Genomic DNA, 12,167 nt, shown 5'->3' with positions numbered 1-12,167 from the left:
ACACTTAATTGATGCCTCTGTTCAGTTTCAAAAGACAAAGGATACCCCCTGTAGGGGCAGCTGCACATGTAATTGTTAGGCAAGGGTTGCGCAATCTCCAACGACACCTCTCCTGAATCGGTATTGTGCAAGTTCAGTGGCAAGGAAAAGTCCAGGATGACTGGAAACAATGCCGAGATATAGCACTTGGAGGTCCTAAATAGTCACCCATCTGGTCAGACTCATCGTTGCTTAACTTTGGTGATCTGACAAGAACTGGTGTGTCAAACGTGATTGTCATAAAAATAATGCAGCAATAAATAGAAGATCCACCAAATATGATCAGCATCACATTATGGTATTTCCTGATTAGCAACCAATTTCTCTTTGATAGTGTCACAATCAAAACACGTTTCCATTACTATCACCAGATTGCCACACAGGGGCCAATGCCTTCCTTTTTAAGAGTTTTTAGATGTATTGCCTTCACCGCAGCTGAGCAACCTCATCTACTCTCTGTATGGTAACCCTCCAGAATATTAAAGGGAGGCTAACAAGTGCTACACCTTGCTCGAGGGTAACCTGGAACTGTAAGTCAAGGGTGTTCATCTGCCTGAAGCATTATACATTCCCACTTATCTAAACACATACAGCACCTGTGTGTGTCAACGTGATCATGCTGTATACACCAGTTTATATTGAGCTTTCGACAACATTGTTCATTATACTATTGGCGATGAGAGAGGAAAAAAAAAAAGTTAAAACATTTATTGGAGGAGAATATGTCCAATAATAAACCCAAACAAGGAAACTCGGACACTGAGAGAGAAGAAACCCAAAGAAAAAAAATGCCACTTCTGGAAATGTGTGTGTGTGTATATAAAAAAAAACGTTTGTGTGTAAATATTTAACTGATAAACTACTAGTCACATAACACTAAAATTAACAGGAAATAGTAATCATACACCAAGGATGGTTTATAATGAGTAAAATCGTTTTGGGGATGGATGAATAATGCATACAGAAATATGTTAGCAAGTTGAAATGCAGAACATTCATTTCATTTTGCCGACATCTATTACTTTTGCGCATGCGCAAATTCATTCATACTTTGAAGTGGTTTAATTTTAAATCCTTCTTTGATGATGGCTTAAACGGTAGGGAATGCGGCTGGAGTGCTAAATGTTTTTGTTTTGATTCTAGCTGATAGAACACGTCAGTTTTGTTTTTTTATTATTATTATTTTTGCTTTCAAAATCAGTACTATATATTAGGTGCAATATAATATTCAATAGAGAATTGGCTCTGTAATAATAAATATGAAATCTTCATGAGTTAAAATATATTCAAGCGTATTTTATGACTGGGCAAGGCCGTTCCCCTCCCCCACTAGTTGTTAAGAATTAAACAATTGTTTTAATATTTCAGGTTTATGAAGAAGTATTTTCAGGTAAAAAAAAAAAAAAAAAAAATACCTTGAATTGTTCAAGAAAAGACAAAATCGATATTTTTTTTTTTTTTTTTTTTTTACAAAGGAGTTACCACTTATCAAGGCACGGAGGCCACTCGAGGATAAGGGTTAATGAGTGTACGATGGTCAAGGGGAACCTGTCAGTCATCATTAGTAGTGGAAATTTGGTAAATTATCAAGCTCATCAAGAATTTGTTCATGTTGGACTTGAAGACAACCATATTGTAGTTAGTTAGAAAGCAAGAAAACAGAACAGAGTTCCACAGGCGTGCAGTTCTAAGAAAAAAGCTTGGTTCATGGAATCTACGTTTAGGTTTAGGCACAGATAAAGGGTGGGGGAAATTATTGATAGTGGTTTCAACTAGACGAGTGTTTTTCGTGAAAGTCAGGCCAGGGGGAGGACCATAGATTGGAGCTCAAACGAGCACTTGCCATAAAAATAATGATAAAGCAGAGACAGGCTCGCAATGTCTCTTCTGTAGGAAAGAGGTGACTAAAAATAATTTCAATGTTAATATTCAGACCAAAGAAACTAAGGTCACGAGCACCTCCATTGAGAGTTCATCCAACAATGTTAAACTTGAACATTAAAGACAACATATTTGTTCAGTAGCTAGAGAGTACTGTGTCAGTTATTCACAATTTTTGCATCTCGTGTTTACAATGGAAAGACGACCATTTGAAGAGCATCACTAAAAAGAAACAAAACTGTTGGATATTTAGAACTGAAACTTGGTGGTGAAGTCATTCCTAGACTTAGCACTTCAAGGTGAAAATTAGCCAACGATAAATGTTAGATGGTTAGAAAACAACAGGTCTTCCCCCTTTGTCAGAACCATTGCTCATAGAATGTGAGAGTAAAAGATAAAAATAAGGGAAGTGCTGAAAGTAAACATAAGATCCATTTTCTAATTGCCTTAATTGCAGAACGATTGAATTTTATTACTAATTCCACTGATGGCGTTTTCTTTTGTGAACCTTTTTTAAGGTCAGTCTATATAAACATGGAAGCTAAAAATAAAAATCGCAAAAATAGGCTTAAAATGCAAATTATCACTGAACATGTTACACACAAAAAAAAATCAGTGAAATCTTAAGTTATGTAATTTTTTAAAAAATTTGTTTGTTTGTAAAAAAAAAAAAAAAAAAAAAAAAAAAAAAATAGATAGTTGTTTGAGTAGTATACTTATATAGGTGGGTAAAGATATTCGTTTTATACAGTATAATTATAGTTAGCGCTATTTAATTACCTTCTTATGAGGGCAAAGTTAAAAATATGATTTGTATTTAATGTTACTGCAATTCCACGAGGGACTAACCTGAGGCACATAACTCTATTGTCTTGAGGTAGATAAAAAAAAAATTAAAAAAATGTATAAATACACTTATGTACATACATACACAGTGTGTGACCACTATTCTGACTCTCATTATTAGAGAAAAATGTGATTTCTTCAGTTAGTTATAAAGCCAAACATTCTGCACAGAAATTTTGTATTAATTTCACCTTTTTCAAACAGCTGCTTAACGCCTTAACAGAAAACAGCTTGAGCTACACCCATTAATCTCTAAAGGCTGTTGCTAAACTTAACAGAAATCTAGATGACAGCAAGGCTACTGGTTCTGACAATCTATATGAGGGGCGTGCAATAAGTAATGCCCCGGACCCACTTTCACTTGTCTGATCTAGCTGAAATTTTGCATGTGCAATGATTTTTATCTCTACGGGTTATGTGGCAAATTACAGCTCTGAACTAATTGTGGTTTCTGTTTTACAGGTATTTGAACTGAGTCAGGTAGCAAATGGAGACTGTTGAATGTCAAGCAGTGATCCGGTTTTTGTATTTGAAAGGACGCACACCACAGGAGACTTTTGATGAAATGAAAGAAACTTATGGTGATAATGCCCTATCATATGACCTTGTAAAACGCTGACATGGTGAATTCAAACATGGCCGGAAGTCTGTGGAAACCGCTCCCAGACCTGGGGCCCCCCTTCTGCCATTGATGAGGCATCTGTCCGTGAAGTTGAGGCTGCCATTTTGGAAGATCAGCACATTACTATTCGCCAAATAGCCCAAGATGTCAAGATTAGTATAGGGTCTGTAGAAACTATCATTCATGACCATATGCATAAGGTGTCTGCCAGATGGATTCCCAGGTTGCTCACACCATTCCAGAAGCGAGAACGCGTCGAGTGCTCGAGGATGAATTTGGAGATTTGCCAAGAAGATGAGTCAAAGTTTTTCAAAAGACTGATTACACAGGATGAAACCTGGGTCCATCACTATGATCCAGAAACCAAAGCCCAGTAAATGCAGTGGAAGCACTTGGACTCACAACCTCCAAAGAAGGTAAGGGTGCAGCCCTCCGTTGGCAAGGTCATGCTCACAATCTTCTGGGACCAGGACGGAGTAGTGATGACAGATTTCCTGGCAAAGGGTACCACAATTATAGGAGCCTATTATGCTTCACTTTTAAGGAAATTAAGGGAAGCTATCAAAATCAAGAGGTGGGGCAAGATCAGCAAAGGTACCCTTCTCCTGCAGGACAACGCTCCGGTCCACAACTCGCATGTTGCCAGATCAGAAGAACGGGCGTGTGGTTATGAAATCCTCCCCCATCCTCCCCACTCTCCTGATCTTGCACCCTCTGACTTTCACCTCTTCCCAGCCATGAAGTTGTTTTTGAAAGGAAAGCGTTTTCCAGATGATGCAGCCTCGATTTCTGAAGTCACGTCGTGGTTGGAGGTATTACACTATTGGTGTCATGAATGCATGCAGCGTGGTGAATATTGCGCTGAGAGGAGGTGTTTGACCGGACGGGATAGAGGAAGAGAGGGCAGAAGAGGGGGTGTTGAGGTCTGATTGGGACAAAACAGAAATGTTTATGGGATTTGTCAGAAAGAGAAAAAACAATTGTTTTTATCTCATTGTCGTTATATATCTGTTAACATGAAAGGTTGTTTTTAAAACCTCTGAGAGGTATGAAGAGATCCTTAGCTGATTAAGGCTGACAACTTAGAATGAGGGTCAAGGGTAAGGGTCGCCGCCAAACATTGTTCGACCGGGAATGACTAATCATTCCTAATTTGATAAGTAAAAACCTCAGTGTAAATGAAGGTTAAAATTTGGTAGAGATAAGTTCGAAGAGGAGGAGTAAAAATTAGGGGAACAGAGAGAGAGGTGTTGAGTGGACAAGATGAAAAGTAAGCTCTAAGAGGTAGGAAGAAAGGGTTTTTTAACCACTCCGAAGGAGAGGTGGGGAAAAGGGATTGGGTTTAGAAAAAGGAATTCTAAAAAGAGTAGAGTCGTAGCCAGCAAACTGAACAGCTAAGCTGGTCAAGCGCTCACGATTTGGGAGCCCTCAGGGCCTGATGTTATGATGTTAACTAGCCTGTGTTAATGGGAAATCTGTGACTTTACTGGTCTGGTCTTACATCGTTTCATTGCTATAGTCAGTCACCTCAATTTAGACAGTAGCTGTTACGAAGTAATGAAATTAATAAATAGTTTGTTATTGTTATAAACCGGAGTTCTGTTTGTTTGTGGTGAGAACCCTTCATTTTGCAGCAAGCCGCAAGGACCAGCAGAGTGATTGATGTACCCAGAGACTACCTACACAGGGTAGGAGACGATTCAATCAAGAGGCAAAGTGCCCCACCATGAAAACACTGGGTGAAGACGATCAACAGGCCAACTTGTGACGGGACAATGTACGATCGAAAGAATACCTGTCATATCGGGTGGAATCTGATGAGGTTAAGGACACCCGGTGTGGTTGGTGCAGTATCGGTCACGTTATTGGAGGACCAACCTGGGGTGTTCTACAAAAACGGTCTCCAGAGCTGCATCAAACGATGGGAGAAATGCATAACCCTGGGTGGTTCCTATGTAGAGAAAGACTAATAACTGTGCCAAGTTTCGTTGCTCTACTGCTATGGGAAGTGGGTCAGGGGCATTACTTATTGCACGCCCTCGTATATCTATAAAAATGAAAATGTCTGTCTGTGTGTACATTTCTCTGCCAAATAACTGTCAAGTTTCAGTCTAGCGACTCGAGATTTGACATAAGGAGTATCGAGATTTGGGAAAATCTTTTTAATTGGTTTTCAGCCAGAAATTTGGGTGTCAAAGGGTCAAAGTTCAACGATTTAACCTTTAAAATCTCTACCAAACTCCTCTGCCAATTTTGGGTCGAACACTTGAAATTTTAAATGTAGGTTACTTGGACATGGATCAAACTTTTTAATCGGTTTGGGTCGAAAATTTGAGCTGCCAAGGGGTCAAAGTTCAAAAGATTTCACCTTTGCACTGTCTAGCAAACTACTCAACCAATTAAATTTATGCATAAATTCAGACATGCAGCAAGCATTTTAATCAGTTTTGAGGCAAAAATTTGACTGCCAAAAGGTCAAAGTTGATAGAGTTGACCTTTGCAGATTTTACCAAATTTCTTTGCCAATTTTGGCTCTAAACACTTGAAATTTTAGATGTAGATAACTTGGACATGGGTAACACGTTTTATTTTGATTTGAGATCAAAATAATAAATGTTAAGGGGTCAAAGTTTTTCAAAATTGACCTCTGCGGTCTCTACGAAATTACTCAGACAATTTTTGGTTTAAGCATTTGAAATCTTACATAAAGTGTATTCACACATAGGACAAGTTATGAACAATACGTACGGCCCGAGCAAAGCCGGGCTGAACTGCTGGTATATATTTATAGTGAAATTGTCTTTGTGTTTGTCTGTGTGTGTACATTTCTCTATCAAATTACTCTGTCAATTTTCAATCTACAGACTCGAGTCTTATCTTATAGATATATCTTGTAAATTCTGGGGAAATTTACATATTTGTAAAATAAGAATTAAGAAAAATCTTTTATCAGCCCTCTAGAGCCAGCACCAAGGTATAATTGAGAAAATTATGCTAAGTTAAAATTTGATTATTTATTGACCGATTAAGACAATTAATGTCAAAAATAAGTTTGTAAAGTTTGATGATGTATTAGGTGTGATACACTAGACATTCATGGAACAATTCATTAATTGTATCATATTTGATACAAATATTATTTGTGATCAAATATCATTTGTGATCAAAGTGTCTACTTGAAATACCAAAAATTGGTTCCCGCCTTTCTTCAAATACGGGAAAATCCATTTGAGAAAGCTCAAGCTCTTGCAATGTCCTTGCTTGCAGAGGCCTCTTGGTCCCTATGCCACCAGCAGACATCTGAGACTGGAACTTGCTGGATAATTCTTCCTGCAATGGGTAGTGGTGGCGATGCAGTAGAAGAACATCCTGCTTGACTTTGATAAGTGCGGCTGCCACATAAGTCTGGAAGTCTAACAGTTTCATGGCCTTGATGTTGAGAAGGATGCAGTGTCTTTGGTACTAACGCCATGCACTGACAACAGTGACACTGATAGTGTGGAACATGTACATGCACAATCTTCTCCATTTTATTGGGTATTTGTACAATGCTGTCATATTTTGAATCCTTATCTGTGGGGTTTGTTTCCAATGAACTGTTTCAAATAGGAATGTCCTTTGAAAGCAATCATAATTTCATCCACTGCATTGTTATTGTGAAGGAATTTTGCTGAAGCTCTCCTGCTATATTCTATATGCGAATCTTTACTAGAGCTATAATTATACTGTACAAAACGACTATCTTTACCTGTCTATATAAGTATACTACTAGTACAACCATCTTATTTTGCAAACAAACAAATTTTCTTGAAAGTTACATAACTTAATTTTTCATTTTGATTTTTTTTTTTTGTAACAACATGTTCAGTGATAACTTGCATTTTAAGCCTATTTTTGCGATTTTTATTTTTAGCTTCCATGTTTATATAGACTGACCTTAAAAAAAGTTCACAAAAGAAAGCACCATCAGTGGAATTGGTAAGCTCTCCTGCAGGCCATTCATCCATGGTCGTATTTTCCACAGCTTTCTTTTCCCTCTGTTCTGCAGGTTGTCTTTAAAGTGAACATCGGTTGCAAGTTTTCTGAATGTCTCTCTAGACGTAGCATCACTGACGGAGTCAAATCACATCCCACTATCCCAATATACTTGCACACAGTGGGCTTGAATGAGGCGTATAGATGCCTATGAAAACTTCAATCTCTTTCTTTTTTTTAAATTGTTTTTATAGTTATTCCTCCTTCTGGGATGAGTAAATGTTTGTCTGCCTCTCTACCCTGTCCAGGATTTCATCAGTGATAGGCTCTTTGGTGTATATGTTACGCCTGACCCCAGAGGGTTAAGAATAATAAAAGCGATTTTTTTTTTATGAAAGAATGTTGATGAGGCTGATTGAGAGGCGGGAAAAATATAAATCTATAAGAATTCTTAAACCAATTTCAAAGTAGATGACCGAAATGTTTGCAAACTAAGACGAGTAAAAATATTTTTTGCATTATTTGGACTACAGTTTTCATCTTGAGTGTTATTTGCAAAATGTTTCGGTTGATGTAACCTCAGACCTTCTTCGGTTGTATCTTGTTGAATTCAGAAATCAGCATGAGATTTCGAATGGAAATTCATAACTGTTTATTTTGATCGCCCATACTAAGGATTGAAGTTTCAAAAGAGTAGCTTTTACAGCTGAATTTTACGAAATACTCTATTCATTTTACCACGAGTCCTTGTAATAATACTAAATATAAGCACAATAGTCTGAAGAATCCAAATAATATGAAAAAGTTCAGAACTTTAACAAATTCTTTTGAAAAGAATGACAAATGCAATAATATAATGAAAAAATGATGAAAACTTATATGTAGACAACGGATTTATAGAGTTAAATGTAATGAAAGAAGGAACTCGTAGCAAATAAAAATTTATGCAAACCAGGTATCTGCACAGACATATACATTAACAGCATAGATGTTACCAGCACTTACACCAGACATTAACAAATTAATAAAAGCATAAGGGAATAACTATTATGAGTTTGTTTGCATGATACTAACAACAAAACATGTTTGGTATGATTATTAGGGCTATGACAACAGCATATTCTTTTCATTGTTTTGACTCTCGAGTATATGTCCGACACAGTTAATCAACCAGGAATCACATCACTCTATATAAAAGCATATAAGATATTAACAGATACACACTCGAGAGTCACAATAATGAAAAGAATATTCTGTTGTCCTGGCCCTAATGATTATATATAAGGACTTTCTAGTTACATTACATATATATATATATATATATATATATATATATATATATATATTTTAATATAATTTCAAGGTTATGGGATTATATGAAGCATGTTGTTTTTATATAGAAAAACTCATAACAGCGTTTTTATGTCTCGTACACCTATAATCTTAAAATTACTTTTCTAGGAGCATACATGGAATAATAATTAACAGTGTGTTTGTGTGCGTGTGTGTTTGTGTGCGTGTGTGTATGTATATATATATATATCTCAATCAGAATAATGAGATAAATTGGATCACAGATTATTGAAGCTTAAGTCTTACAAAATATTTTTGAGTTATAATCTATTATATAAAAGCGAAAATGTGTTTGTGTGTGTGTGCATTTTTTTCGTATGTCCGCCAAAGGCTTTTTTTTTTTTTTTTGGTGGGGTGGGGGTGGCTTGGGGTGGTTTCTCATTCTTAGAACTTTTTATATACTCCCTAGATTATAAAATGCCCGATTTACGAAAGGAGATCATAAATATATTTTATTTGAGCAACTTTTACACGCTAAAAATTCCCACTATTCTGCCTTCATGCTTGTTAGTTTAGCTTTTTTATACAAAAACTACAAACAAACGACAGCGACACCAGTAATTAGCTTTGATCACTGTATGGAAAAACCCCTCATATCAGATAATTGCTATCCATTTGGACACTCCCCTATTTATGGGGAGCTGGTCCCCCCCTCCCTCAACATCTTGGGGAAGTTAACCGAGCAGTAAGATGTTAGGTTTTTTCACACTTTCTTTTCCACCTTCGCCTCAAGGGCTCAGGTTCAAGCCTACCTGCCTACTACAATTTTTTTTTCCTCCCAACATACACCTATAAACACCCGGGCAACGCCGGGCACCCCTGCTAGTCTATAATATAAATCTCACCTGTCTGTTTAAATCTATGTATGTATGTTTCTATGCCTGCCTAAAACTTTCGACAGAGGCAACAGAATTTCACGAGATCAGTATCATTTTGAAGCTTGACTCTTCGGGTGACAAATATAAAAAAACATTTCCTTCACCCTCAACTGGCACTTTTCTACAGGGAGGGGGTCGCTTTTTTTCACCGATATTTTCGAAAGTCATCCGCTCTTTTCGATTGTCTAGCCTAAATTTAAACCTACATCACTTCCGGTTTATCGATGGGGGCAACAGCAAAGATGTCTGGATTTGTTTTATGCTCTTTGCATCTTTCGCGGTACGGATTCGAGCCTGCCTGCCTACAACCATTTCTTTTTTTTTTTTTTTTGCTCAACACACACCTCTAAACACCTCTCTGTTTAAATCTATGTATGTATATCTGCCTAAAACTTTTCACAAAGCCAACAGATTTTCACGAAATCAGTATCGTTTTGAAGCTCGACCCTTTGGATGACAAATATCGAAAAATTGACTAAAAACATTAATTCCTTCACCCTTAACTGGACAGTTTTCTACTAGGAGGGTCATTTTTTTTTTTTGCATCGCCATTTTTTGCAAGTCATCCTATCGGTTGGAATGACTACTAATTTCAACGTTCCGAACTTCCAGTCACGTCAGGAAGTAGCGGTAAGACGTCAGGGTTTTTTTTCACTTTCTCTTCCGCCTTTGTGTCACAGGTTCGAGCCTGCCTGCCTACTACCACATTTTTTTTTTTGGCTCAACACACGCCTCCAAACACCCGGGCAACACCGGGCACCCAGGCTAGTATACCAATAAATGGTTAAGAGATTATTGGTGATTTATTATTTTTTTCCTTTCTTTTTGATGTATCACATGGTTTTTAGTATCCTGTTACATACCAGAAGTTTTTTTTTTTTTAATTTTTTTTTTTTTTTTTTTTTTTGCTGAATGTTACCAATAAAGGGCAAGGGAAAATATTTGAAAGCGAGCTAAGCGCATGTATAGATTACTCATAGAAGAGAAATGTTCCTCTCTAATGCGAGAGTTAGATTCTCAAAAACAATGTTAAAAGGTCAATGAGGGTCATGAACTTTTTTTTTTTTTCAAATTATCATTTGATTGTTGCAGCTGATTTTATTTATTTATTATATATTTTTTTCCTTTTTTGTAAACCCCGATTTTAAATGTGATGTTCTCAGACCAGTTTCAATGACGTTTCTGATTCAGCACAAAAACTCGCGGTCTCATGAGAATAGTACCGGCAAAACAACATTTAAAAAAAAAAAATATGGGTCTGCATTTTAGCCAAGTCAAGGACTGTGATTTTACAGAGATAAAATGCTCAATACATATGTAGAGCTTTTATAAGTAGAATTATATAAGCATAAGAAAATCCCTATGTGGATCAATCTATGCTTCGACGATCATCTCGTCAAAGATTCAACAAGCGGTAAAATAATTAAAGAAAGGTTAATATAATTTAATAAATTAATAAATAAATAAAATATTTTAAAAATATAATAAATAAATAAAATAAAAAGGTTATTTGCAAAGATAGCTTTCAGCAAACTGACACCAATTAAAACATTTTGTTTAGAACAATGTCACCTCTCTCCTTCCTGTGAGGCTTACACACAAACTCCAACATCTTTGTTTATTCTTTATTATTATATTATTATTTACTTTAAGTGTTTAACCATTGTTAGATTCCTGATGAAAGGATTAACATCATCGAAACGTAAATTCATCCACAGGAATTTTCTGATGCTTTTATATACAGTCCTGGTCAAAATCATAAGACCACTTAAGAAAGTAAGCGTTTACGCATAATATCGAATTTATAATCAAACAAATGGTTGAAACCATTGCCAAAAAGGGAAAATATGATGGGGGGGGGGGGGAATGAAATCTGCTTGATTCGAAACCTTAACCCTGATCTAATAATTATTTTTTAAAAAACAAACATTTTCACCTGGTCAAAATGATAAGACCACTTTAATAAAATATGCTAGTTTTGAAAAAATGAATACGAAAAGCTTTCTATGTTACTAAAAGCAACTTGTTACTGGATAAAAAACATCTTACTAAATTATAAATGGTCAACTCCCACCCATTATCAGAGTTTGAGAGAGGAAGGGTCTTTGAGCTTAATAGGGATGGACTCTCCCATAGATCCATTGCAAACGAAGTGAATCTTAGCAAAACAGTCATCACAAATTTTTTAGAAATCCAGATCAATATGGGCACAAAAAGAGTCCAGGTCGACCAAAAAAAAAAATAAATAACCCCATCACTGGATCGCCATATCTGAAGTTTTTTAAAAAAACTCCAGTATGAGCTCAAGTCGATTGAAAAGCAAACAGCAGAAGAATGTAGTCCTAAAACCATCAGAAGGCATCTGAAAATGAAGGGTTTCAATCATTTAAAGCGATTGCAGAAACCACGTCTTCTTGAACAGCACAAAACTAACCGACTTAAATACCAGACTTGGGATGAAGAGAAGTGTGAAAATGTAATTTTCTCTGATGAGAAAAAGTTTAATCTAGATGGTCCAGATGGATTTCAACACTATTGGCATGATAAAAATTTGCCCAAAGAAACTTTTTCAA

Source organism: Euprymna scolopes, chromosome 9, assembly GCF_053919585.1.
Source record: "Euprymna scolopes isolate OS-2025 chromosome 9, ASM5391958v1, whole genome shotgun sequence".
NCBI lineage: Eukaryota > Metazoa > Mollusca > Cephalopoda > Sepiida > Sepiolidae > Euprymna > Euprymna scolopes.
Note: the sequence above shows the minus strand (reverse complement) of the source record.